Source organism: Notamacropus eugenii, chromosome 5 (genome assembly GCF_028372415.1).
Source record: "Notamacropus eugenii isolate mMacEug1 chromosome 5, mMacEug1.pri_v2, whole genome shotgun sequence".
Taxonomy (NCBI): domain Eukaryota; kingdom Metazoa; phylum Chordata; class Mammalia; order Diprotodontia; family Macropodidae; genus Notamacropus; species Notamacropus eugenii.
Window position 1 is genome coordinate 25,354,240 of NC_092876.1, and position 12,497 is coordinate 25,366,736.

A 12,497-nucleotide genomic window follows, 5' to 3' on the forward strand; every position below is an offset into this window, starting at 1 on the left:
AGCCACTGGTCTTAAACTCTGCATCATCACTTAGAAAGCATTTATTAGACAAATACTGTGTGGAAGGCATTCCAGAGAACTAGGATGGTTTAATGGTTGTGATAGGCAGCTCGTGGCACACTGGAGAGAGGGCTGGGCGTGGAGTCAGGCAGACTCATCTTCCCAAGTTCAGATACAACATGATGGAGAGTGGGGGAGCAGCAAGGCCTCTGAGTGGAGAAAAGAGGGAGTGTGAGAGAAACTGGAGATGGAACTGACTAGACTTGGGGGCTGACGAGATACATAGAAGGAGGAAAATGAGCTGAGGATGATGGAACGTGTGAGCCAGCATGGTTGGAAGCATAGTGAGAAGAAGAGTGTCAGAAGTGGGGTGGACTTGAGGCAACAGGTAACATATTCTGTTTCAGATGGTTTCAGACAGTCTAATTGGTGGTCAGAGACTTGGGGCAAGAGCTAGAAGTGGAGACCTGGGAGTCACTTTGTTGAAGAGAGATGTTAATACTAATGCAGCACTCCAGGAATTAGTCTCTATTTAACATGAACACCAAAGCCATTTCTAATTTGTAGAAATGTCCAGACAGGAATCGGTCATCCCCCATGACCTCTGACCTGACTGCCCCCAAACAATTTCAGATCACATTTATGGGAATCTTGAGCAAAGCAAAGATAAGTTAATAGTCCAGACTCAAGCAGCCGTATCTCTAACCCCTCCCTTATTTCAGACCTCTCTTCTAGAAATCATAGGGGTTCTTCCCATAGACCTATATCCAGAATGCAAGTTGAAGAGGAGTGTGTGTGTTACTCTGTTTGAATAGTAGAGGCTACTTCCCCTAGGGTGGACCAAAGTCTGATCCCTTGAAGGGATGGAAGGATCAACCTTTGATGGATCAGTATTCTAGTGAGGCCTTGGGATGGGGTGGAAAGCCTCTCTGAATGAGAGATACTCTCTTAGGCACCTCCCTATCCCCCATAAATCTGTCACTAAAGGAAAGCTCCAAGGTGCTGCATCATGCCCAGGGGTCATGCCTTGGTAAACCCTCTAGGCAGATGGGTTACACCAGAGTGAGGGTACCTGACGGGCCTCAAACCCATTGGGGACGTTTGTGGATGTCTACCCCAAGCATGTTGATGAAAACAGTTTGTTCCATTGGTCATGAAAGAGCACTCAGAGCTTGGTCAGACATTGATGATGCCTATGTCATGCACTGCATCCATCGCCAGTCGTCCTGACTTTTGTCCTGCTGCTGAACTTGGATGACTGAAAGAGAAAGTGAGGCTGAGGACTCTGCATCTCCACCTCACTTCATTCCAATTCGTGTACAATCAAGGCATCATCTCATGATGTCATTGGTCCTCTTGGAAAATGCAGGATAAACAACAGCGATTATGTGCCTCCTGTATACCAAGCACTGGACTAAGGGCTAGGAATTCAGATATGAAAAAGGAAAGATCATCCTTGTCCTCAGAAAGCTTACAATCCAACGGGGAACTTCACAATTGGCCCCCATTTTTAGAGCACTTTGGAGACAACAAAGTGCCTCCACTTTCTCCTCTCTCAACTCTTTAGGATCTGGCTTCTGACCTTATTACTCCACCCAAACTGCTCTTTCACAAATGAGCAGTGATCTCTTGACACATCCAGTGGCCTTTTTCCAACCTTCATTCTCTTTGACCTCTCTTCAGCCTTGGGAACTGTGGAGCACTCTCTTCTCCATGAGACTTCCTTCTCTCTAGGTTTATGGAACACCCCTCTTTCCTAGTTCTGCTCCTATCCCTTTGACCTCTCCTTCTCTGTTTCCCTTGCTGTATTCTCCACATCACATCCTCTGGCCATAGATGTGCATCAGGGCTGTGTCCTAAGCCCTCTTCTCCCTCTAAACTAGTCATATCTTCCACACTGCGATTTTCTCCATCTTGGTTTCGATATATTATGGGTTGTCAAAAGAAATTAAATCGGAATTTTTTGAGAGTTTTGCAGCCAGGAAATGATACAGAAAAGTTTAGAAACTCAGAAATGCATAAAATATATGTATAGTACTATATAATATCAACAAATTTTATTTTTAGTACCATAATAATTCAGACTTCTCTGGTTGGGAGTACCAAAAAATTTTACATAGATTTTCCACGTAGGGGTAGCTGGGCACTATGCCCCTAATCCTAACCTTGTGGAAAGGATAACTGTACTTCCTGTGGTGATCTCACCAGCTCCCAGGGGCTTAATTACCATCTCTGTGATGATGATTCTCCAGTCTACCTTTCCTGTGCCAAACTCTGCTGACCCCCAATCCCTCATCAACCAACTGACTTTCAGGCATCTGGGACTGGATGTCTAGGAGACATCTAAAGCTAAACACATCCCAAACAGAACTCCTGATGTTCCATCCTAAGGCCCTTCCCTGCCCCCACCTCCCCTATTACTTCAAAGGACAACCCCTTTCCCAGTCCCCCAGGGACATTATCCTGCATTCTTCACTTTCTCTCACACTTTGCCTGCCCCCTATAACCAAGGTGTTGCCAAAGCTTGTTGATATGGGGGGCAGCTGGGTGGCCCAGTGAGTATAGCACTGAACCTAAAGTCAGGCAGGCTCCTCTTCCTGAACTTAAATCCTGCCTCAAACACTTCCTAGCTGTGTGACCCTTGGCAAGTCACTTTACTCTATTTTCCTCAGTTTCCTCATCCGTAAAATATGCTGGAGGAAGAAAATGGCAAACGTCTCAAGTACAAAGAATCAGACACAACTGAACAGCAGTTGATGTCACCTTTGTGATATCTCTAAATATACCTCCTATTCTTGTCTGATGTTGCAGGCTTCATCAATTCACACCTGGACTGTTGTAGTAGCTGCTGGTGAGTGTGCCTGCCTCAAGTCTCCAGTCCACTAAAATGCAGATGTGTTCATCACACAGACACACACAGAGACACACACACACACACACACACACACACACACACACACACTCAATGCCTATTGCCTCCAGGAGCAAATGCAAAATGTTTTGTTTGACATTCAAAGCCCTTCATAACCTGTTTCCTCCTGCCTTTCCAGTCCTCTTACAGTTTATTCCTCCCCATGTATGCCCTCTTCCATCCAGTGACCCTGGTCTCCCGGCTGATGCATAAATAAGATCCTGGGTCTCTTGGCTCTGGACCTATTATCTGCTTGTCTTCCATGCCTGAGATGGTCTCCCTCCTCTGCCCCACCTACTGACCTCCCTAACTTTCTCTAATTCCCACCTTCTGCAGGAAGCCCTCCTCACCCTCTCCTAATTCTAGTGCCTTCCCTCATTTCCACTTTATGCTGGATGTAGTTTGTATGTGTTTGTGTGCATGTTGTCTTCCCCCATTACATTGTATGCTCCTCTTTGTATCCCTGGCACTTACCACAGTGCCAGGCACAATCAACAAGAGTGTTGACTGATTGCTTCTCTGCGGACCTCTCAGGCAGGAAGGGCACACATCCATTTTTACAGCAGAGGAGCCTCGAGGCATTGAGGTGGTCACTTTATCAGGGTCACTCAGCTCAGAAGGGGCAGACCCAGGACTCAGCCTGGAGGTTTCCAGACCTCTCCTACTAAAGCCCACCTACACATAGGCAGGTTCTACATCAGCACATGTCAACCCCAGAAAAGATCTGAAACCATGGAGTTCAGGCCAGCCATTGCAGCAACTGTGGACCATGACGTGCCTGATGATGCTTGAGGACACCCCTGAAGAGGGAGCTGACCACGGCCACCTCCTATGGGCATCAGCCTCAAATGGCCAGCCTTGCAGCCTCCACCCGTGCACTTAGTTCTCTCTATCCCTAACCCCTCTTCCCCACTACTGCTCACTGCACTTGTGTGCCTCTCTTCACCCTTCTCCTGAGTCTTCATTCCTGTTTCCTCCCACTTCTCTTACAGGTATGGATTGGAGTTATTCTAAGGCTACAATCCCCCTTGGCTTCCAAAATCCTAGCAGCCAGATTCCCATCTCTAATGGCAGAGCTGTCTGTAGGTGACAGCCCCTGACAGATTCAGCCCCGAGCTTTGGGCTCCCAGAGCTATGGCTGTAGGATAGCCCTCTACTCCAAGGCCTGCGATTCAGAGATGAGGAAACAGCCATAGGACTGTTGTGATTGCCTGAGGTCCCCCTGGGTGGTCTTTGAACTGGGCTTCTCTGACCCAGAGGTCTGGTCTTCTGTTCACTGTTGATTCCCCGCCAGGGAGCCTTTCTCCTCTCCCTCTGTGCTCACCTCAATATTCCACACAAGACTCAGAGATGGGCAGCCCATTCTTGGATTGTTACCTCCCTCTCTGGACATCACATTCTGCCTTTGCTCTCTTTCCTCTCTCCCCTGATCATCATAAGCTAAACTGTGGAAAGATGACTCCAAGTGTTTATTCACCCAGCTGCAGGCAGTATATATGCAAATTCAGATTAAACACATTTTGCTTTTCTATTCACCAAAAGTTCTCACTGTGAAGTGAGGTGATTTCTGTTTCATGCTTTCAAACCTTATAATACTGTGTACACATCAGCCATCACTATTATTACCAACATATTATTGTCATTGGAGGCAGCTGGGTGGCTCAGTGGATAGAATGCTGGGTGTGGGGTCAGGAAGGCCCAAGTTCAAAACCGACCTCAGACACCAGTTCTGTGACCCTAGGCAAGTCACTTAACCTCCGTTTGCCTTAATTCACTGAAGAAGGAAATGGCAAACCACTTCAGTGTCTTTGCCAAGAAAACCCCTTAAACAGTATGGTCCACAGGGTTATAGAGTCGAACATGATTTCACTGAACAAAAATTGTTATTCCCCAGGTTGTCTGACCTGTCTTCTAGGGCTGGGGTATTCAGCTGGAAGAACCATTAGAGATTGTTCAGGTCAGCCCCCTGATTTTACAGATGGAGAAACTGAAGCCCCACGCATCCAGGTGCCTTGAACCCAGGCCCTTCTACCTACAGGCCCAGTACTCTTCCCTCCACATGGGGGATGACAGACCCGGGGCATCTCCCTTGCTGATGTGGTATTTACTCCCCAGGCCTTTGTTACAGAGCTCTGTGGCCTGATCTCTGAGCCAGGGCTCCCTCTGGGATAATCAAGTTTCCTGTTGGCACATTATGGCAGCCTTGGCCAACTTTCCTGTGGTTTCTAATGCTTCCTGGGCTGTGGCTGAGAGAAATGGAAGGACATCCCCACAGGTTCCTTCCTGTGCCCTCAGATGCCATGCAAATGGTTAATCTAAGCCCCAAGCAGGGAAGGGCATTAGACTTCTTATCGACCACCTAATCCAGCCGCTTCATTTTATGGTAGAGGGGTCTTGATTCAGTTTGACAAGCACAGCTCTAGGCAGTGGACCCCAAAGACAAGGATCATCATCTCCACCATTCTTCTAGGGCTTGGAGGAGAAGCACACATCACATATCAGGGAGAGATCCTTGATGATGGGAGAGGGGAATGAATCAAGAAAGGCTTCATGGAGGAGGTCGCACCATAGCTCAGTCTTGAAAGAAGGCATGGATTAGGAGAGACAGAGCTCCAATTTCATTTAACCAGGATTTATGAAGAGCCTATGAGAAGGCAGGTACTTTGCTAGGCTCTGTGGCTCCAGCCACCAACACAGCAGGTCCTGCCTTCAAGGTTGCATTTTACTGAGGGGAAATGATATACGCAGATACATGAATTTGAAGTGATTTGGGGAGGGGACACACCAACAGCTAGGGGTATCAGGAGGGGTCTCTTGTAGAAAGCAGCAGTCGGGCTAGGAGGCAGACAGGAGAACAAAGGGGATTCCAGGCAGAAAGGAAAGAGCTAAAAGTCTGGATCCAGGCCATAAGTCAGTGTGCCCAGAGTGTGGAACGCCTGGAGGGGAGTGGTAGGAGGTGCATGTCTGGTCGAGACCCCAAAGGCTTTTCCAAATGGTGGAAGCTTCATTTTATTTTAAATACTGTAGGGAGCCAGAGTCTGCCTGAGCAGAGGAGTGATGAGATCAGACCATTGTTGTAGGAAAATCTCTTTTTTTCAGATATTTAGGATATGAATTGGAGAGACTGATGGGAGGGAACCCAAGGAGAAGGCCAGCGTAATAATCCAGGCAAGAAGCCATGAGTACCTGGCCTAGGATAGAGTTGATAGGAGTGAAGAGAAGGTGACAGAGGTAGATTTGGCAATAGGACTCAGTGACTAATTGGCTCTGGGGAATGAGGGCAAAGGAAGAGGGAGTTCTGTGTGACTGCAAGGGCAGGGGTGCCCTCCACAGAACACGAGAAATTCAGGAGGGTGAGTCAAAGATGTGCAGAGGAGCCCTGTTCTGAACAAGCTAACTTTGGGATGTCTGAAGGATGCCCAGCTGGAGATGCCCGGTAGGTAGCTAGTAACACAGGGTTACAGCTTAGCGGGCTGGATATATCAGTTTGTGAGTCACTTCCTGGAGTTGACTGTGGAACATGTGGAAGCTGACGAGAGAGAAGATCCAGGAAAGAACCATCAGATACACCCAGGATTAGAGGGCTTAGCATGGGGCTTCCATGATGAATCAGCAAAGGAGACTGAAAAAGAGAAGTCAGACAGGTAGGAGGGGAACCAAGAGGAAAGAAAGCCAGGGTGGAGAAAGTATCAGGAGGAGGGAGGGGTCATCTGAGTCAAATTCTGCAGAGGTCAGGAAGCATGAGCAATGAGAAAAAACCTTTGGGTGTTATATCAATTGAAATGGTTCTTCCACAGTCACCAACAATCCCTTAACTGCTATGGAAAGAACCATTTCCAGGGATTGGTGAGGGGATGAGAGAGGAGGTGAGAGTGCTTCCCAGGCTCCAGGGGGCTCATGGAATTCTAGAGAAGTGGGAGGTGGATAGGTAAGTTCCTGAAACACCTGATCCTTCCATAACCTGAGTGGAGGGAGGCAGGCCCTATTTTGTGGAGGCCTTAAATGCCAGGTTGAGGAGTTACCCCTTCATTCTTGAAGCAGTAGGATGCCCCTGAGAGGATATGGTCATACTGACCCAAGATTCTTTTGATAGCTAGGTAAAGGGTGGATGGACAGACAAAGAGAAGCCAGGAAGTCTCTTGAAGTGGTAGAGGTCAGAGGCCCACTAAGATCCTGCCCCGGCATAGTGGCCAGCCATATGAGTGGAGTGAAGGGACTGGTGCAGATATTGGAGATGATGGAGTAGAACGAAGAAGCCATATCCACTCGATATCCAAGTGACAAAGCTAGGGGATAGGAGGATGGGAGGAAGTTGGAGGAGAGGTAATGAAGGGCACAACTTAGGTCTCAGATGCCCCTGGGAGGATTGCTGGAGTCATCAGCAGGAGATAATACTTGAATCTATGAGAGCTGACAGTCACAAAATGAGGGCCGAGGACAGTGTCCTGGAGAGCACCCACCCTTCTGGGGCATAAGATGGATGATAATGCTGCAAGGAGGGAACCATATGATGGGAAGGGGAGCCAGGAAAGATCAATGTTACAACCACCATAGGAGGAAGATGGACTGGTGAGAAGTATCAGAAGCTGCCAAGGAGTCAGGAGGGCTGCAAATTGGGAAAAGCCCTGGAAAGGCCACTTCAGAGAAACTGGGAAGTGACATGCAAACAAGTCTTTCAAGGTGTTTGTCAGGGAAAGGGAGAAGCAGCCTCAGGGAGCTTGAGGAGTTGGTGGGGTCAAGGGCAGGGTTTGTAATGATGGGGTTGAGCTGAGGGCATTTGTAGACAGCAGGGAAGGCTATAGGGAGAAGGCTTTGCAGCTCCCCACCACTCCCCAGGGATCCCCAAATCTTCTCTTGATCCTAGTCCTGTGGTCAGGTGATGATGGCTCTCTTATTAAGTTCTCCCTTCTATAAAGTCTTTATCTGCCACCCAAAGGGGCCAGCTGTTCCCTCTGGCAGCACAGCCTCATCCATTTAGAACCGGGATGGATGTAAAGGCCTTTATTGCAGAGGAAAAGCTGAGAGGTTAGATGATTTATCCCAAGGTCACCCAGGGACAGCGCCAGTGCCAGGATTCAGACCTAGGGCTCCAATCTCAAACCCAAGGACAAGCTCGACTCCTTTTTCACTTGACAGCCTCTCAGATGCTTGAATGATAATGCCTCAGGAACCAGGTCTTCCAACTGCCAGGCCGAGCCACTTACACTGCAGCATTCTGGGGTCCCCAGGACCCCTTCTGAGCCACGGGTAAGACAGATCCCAAAGTATCAAACAGAAAGAGAAGATGTTTAGAAACTGGGTTTAAGTACAGTGTAGTCAGAAAAAGAAAAAACAAAAAAAACAGAGGCCATGCTAGGAGGTTGGGTTTATCTCAAAGAGGGCCAGGGCAGGGATCCTTCTCAGAGATCACCTCCTCCAGCCCACTTCTGACAGATGGGAAAATGGAGGCCCCAGGATGGTCAGTGGTTTGGTCAGGGCTCATTCAGAGGCAGCTAGGTGGCTCAGTGGATAGTGCTGGACCTGGAGACCTCAGATACCTACTAGCTGTGTGACCCTGTTTGCCTTAATCCACTGGAGAAAGAAGTGGTTAAGTTCTCTAGTATCCCTGCCAAGAATAGCCCATGGTCAGTGTTGGTGTGCTATGGTGCACAGGTTCAGGAAGAGTTGGACACAATTGAACAACATGTAGCAGGTACAGAAACACCCACACAAAGTCAAAACTGGTTAGACGGTTAGGAGCTGGAAGCAGGCCTATATTACGATCTTGTCTTAGTCACAAGTGAATTGGCCAATGGCCCTCCAGGGTCTTCCCAAGTCTAATGTCTGCTGCCCTTGGCAGGGGATAGCTGACCAATCCACCCCCTGCCCTGTTTTGAGGAATCTCACAGGATCTCTGGACATCAGAGCTGGAACAGACCTTGGAGATCCTTTGGCCCAATCCCTCACTTTTATAGTTCAGGAAACTGAGGCTGAGTCAGAAATTGATTTGCCTGGGGAAGGGGAGTCAGTGGCTGAGCTGGGGTTTAAGCCAGGTCTCCTGGCTGCCGGTCCAGGGTGATCTCTGCTATATCATAGTGTCACTGTCCCTAGGGAGTATCTGGTATCTCTTTGAAGGAAGACCTAGCTTTCACCCTCCCTTTTCTGAGGGGATAGATCTCATCTTAACCCTCGGGGAGCTCCTGCTTGGAGAGGATACCATACACAGGGCGGACAATAGAATTACAAGATTCTAGGCCCAGCCCCACTCCACCCCTCCATGCTTTTCAGCTCCTTGTGTGTAGTCTATCAACCTATTAAAGCACCTACTGCATGCTAGGCTCAGTGCTAAGAGCTGGGGATAGAAAAATGAAAGAGTCCCTGCCCTCAAGAAGCTTCCTGCCTAATGGTGGAGATGGACACACTAAAGGAAACTGAAAAGGGTGATGGGGCAGGGGGAAGACAGGGCATGACGGACACCTCAGAGAAGTCCCAAAGGGATGCAGCCAGGTGGGAAGTGGGATGTTCTGAGCTGGGTTCTCCCCTTAAATAGGGCTCCAGCCTCCAGGCCGAGGGACAGAGGATGGTGAGGGGTCCCAAGGTCATCCCAAAGCTGATGAGCTTCTTGGGAGGAGGGGGAGAAGTCGGAGAGAAAGGCCCTGCCTTTTTACTTGTAATTATATTCTCAACACGGGGCCTGGCACATAGCAAGTGCTTAACAAGTGTTTTGTATCCATCCCTCCATCCCTGTATGTACCTACCCATCTATCCACCATGTCACATGTCTGTCATCCCTCCATCCCCCCATCCCTGTATCTATCCACCATATATCACGTTGTCATCCCCCTATCCCTGTATCTATCCATCTATCCACCATATATCATGTGTGTCATCCCTCCTTCCCTCCTTGTAGCTCTCCCTTTTGCTCTGTAGAATTTCAGAGGCTAAAGAGGGCTTCTCATCACCCTGCACATGAACAGGATTCCCCTGGACATCATTCCCAACAAGTGGACCTCTAGTTTCACCTCAAAGATGCTTGATGACAGGCAGCTCACTCCCTTTGCCCCAAATATTAATGAATCTCCCCCATATAACACTCAAGGGCTCACAGGAGTTTTTGTTACAAGGCTGAAACATCAAGTCAGCGTGCATTTATAAGCACTGGTTGTGTGCCAAGCACTATGTTAAGCCATGCAGAGGCAAAGTAGGCAGATCATCATTTTTGAGCAGAAAGGAACCACAGGGACCATACAGTTGACCCCGGTCATTTTACTGAAGGGCAGCTGGGTGACACAGAGCAGAGAGCACTGGGCCTGGAGTGAGGAAGACTTGAGTTCAAATCCAGTCTCAGACATTTCCTAGCTAGGTGACCTTGGGCAAGTCACTCCACCCTGTTTACCTCAGTTTCCTCATCTGTCAAATGAGCTGGAGAAGGAAATGGCCAACCTCCGGTGTCTCTGCCAGGAAAACCTCAGATGGGGTCATGAAGAGTCAGATATGACTGAAAACGAATAATAACAAAATTTTACTGAAGGGATCCTGATCTTGAGAAAGCAGAAAGGACTTTCCCAGTCAGCTAAGTATTTACTGACAGCCTACTGTGTGTCAGGTACTGGGATTCAAGTAGAAAGAATGAACCAATCCCTGTTCACAGAGAGCTTGCAAACCAATGAGAGGAGCCCCACATACATAAAAAAATAGAGTGACTAAAGGCATCCATCTACAAAGCCAATCAATACGAGGGATTCTGGGGGTCAGAAAAGACCTGAGCTGGCTCTTAGAAGAGACAGAATCTTTGAGGTATGAGGGGGGAGGAGCTTAGAGTAGCACAACTGGGCTGAATTCTGATTTCTTTGCCCCCTGATGCCAACTTGGCATTCTCTCCTTCCATAGCCAGTGGGGTGGCCTTTCCAGAAGGCATGGCTAATACAATGCCATCTAAGTATTATACCCTGTCATATTAGTTCTCCCTACACTCGGTGCTGGCAAAAAGAACAGGGTCTGGGCTGGTAGCCAGGGCAGACTGGCAGGCCACCCTGCAGTGTTGTGGTTGGCTGAATGCCCAGAGGTCTCACCATCCCCTGGGCAGGGGTAAGGACAGGGGCCATGACCAGGCTGTTGGGCTGCCAGGCCACAGGTGGAGGGGGCCTTCCTCATGAGCCCCCCCAACTCTGGCTCCTACTTCCTATAGTGACCTTGAAACTTGGCAGGACAATGATAATGAACCTGGGAGATTGGGGAGCGGGGGAGAGGAAGTACTGGAGGAAGGCCTGGAGGCCTGTTCAGGGGAGAGGTACCTGGCAGGCCAGATATCAGGTCTATGGGAGGGTTGGGCTTTGGGAGGTCAGAGCTTAAGACACACAGTACCCCACCCCCCACATTTCACAGATGGAGAACCTGAGGCCCCGGGACAGGATGGAGGCTGGTCCAAGGTCATCTAAGCAGCAAGCAGCATGGCCTGGACCACCACCTAGGGACACGCCAGGCCTTCGAGCCCGGGGCTGTCCTCCCTTCCGCTTCCTGCCTGTGTGACCAGTTGGGCCACCAGCCACTTCAACTCTGAGCCTCAGTTTCCTTCTCTGTCACTTTGTGCTGTCCTCCTCCCTGGGTTGTTTGGAGCCGAGCAGTTCACAGATTCTAAACACCACAGGTGTCTAAAGTTCTCACAGCTTCAGCCAATGATACAGAGATATAAATATGGATATAGAGGGGCAGTAGAGTCAGGAAACCTCCTTCCTGAGTTCCAGTCTGGCCGGACTCTTCCTAGCTGTGTGACCCTGGCTAAGTCACTTGACTGCCACTGCCTCCAGAAACAACGCAGAGCTAAGGAGCATTTAGATCGCTCTGAGGTTGATGAAGTGCCTGGTAATCTAGTTTACCGCCTGGGCAACCCTGGGAGGTAGGTGGTGTTATTATGGCCGTTGTAGAGACGAGGAAACTGAGGCAGAAGGACCCGCGCAGGGCGGCCCCAGCACACCTGAGGGGGGGGCGGGGCCGGGCCGGGGGCGGGGCGGGGCGGGGCCGGGCCAGGGGCAGAGTGGCCCCAGCACACCTGAGGGGGGGGCGGGGCCGGGCCAGGAGCAGAGTGGCCCCAGCACACCTGAGGGCCGGGGGCGGGGCGGGGTGATCGGGGCCCCCCCAGCAGCACCGCCCTGACACGGACGCCCGCGGTCACCCCCGTCCGCAGCGGCCCTGGGATCCCCCGAGAGGCCCCGCCTCGCCCGGGAGCTCCCCGCCCCGCTCTGGGGGAGCGGGGCCCGCCGTGAGGAAGGTGCTGAGGATGAGGATGGTGGCCCCGGGGTGAGGGGGGGCTCTGGCACGCCTCCGGCCCCCACGTCATCCAACCCCGGCACTTTACTGTGGGGGAAACTGAGGCCGGAGGGGGCACAGGAGGACCCCGGGAGGGGCTGGACCCTCGCTCGCGCCCTGACCTTTGACACTAACCTTTATTTGACCTTATCCCGTCTGACCCGATCCACGCCGACCCTTGATCCCACAGCCCCGTGACCCTTCCCAGCTCATTGGCTCCCCAAGCAGTTGACCTTTGACTTTCGCTAAGAGTTTATTCTTGACTTTCGACCCCACGTGACTGTCACCTTTGATCGCAAGA

The 12,497-nt window shown here is 50.2% G+C and overlaps 1 long non-coding RNA gene across 2 annotated transcripts; it reads right to left on the reverse strand.

Moving 5' to 3' along the window:
• Positions 1-26: 26 nt before the first annotated feature.
• LOC140503678 (uncharacterized) lies at positions 27-12,465 on the reverse strand. Of its 2 annotated transcripts, XR_011966845.1 has the most exons (3): positions 12,332-12,464; positions 10,287-10,388; positions 27-209 (listed from the first exon to the last, which is right to left on the reverse strand). It is a non-coding gene; the product is annotated as an uncharacterized lncRNA (long non-coding RNA). The 2 variants fall into 2 exon arrangements; XR_011966844.1 differs by lacking the exon at positions 27-209 and having other exon boundaries at positions 10,107-10,388; positions 12,332-12,465.
• Positions 12,466-12,497: the final 32 nt, after the last annotated feature.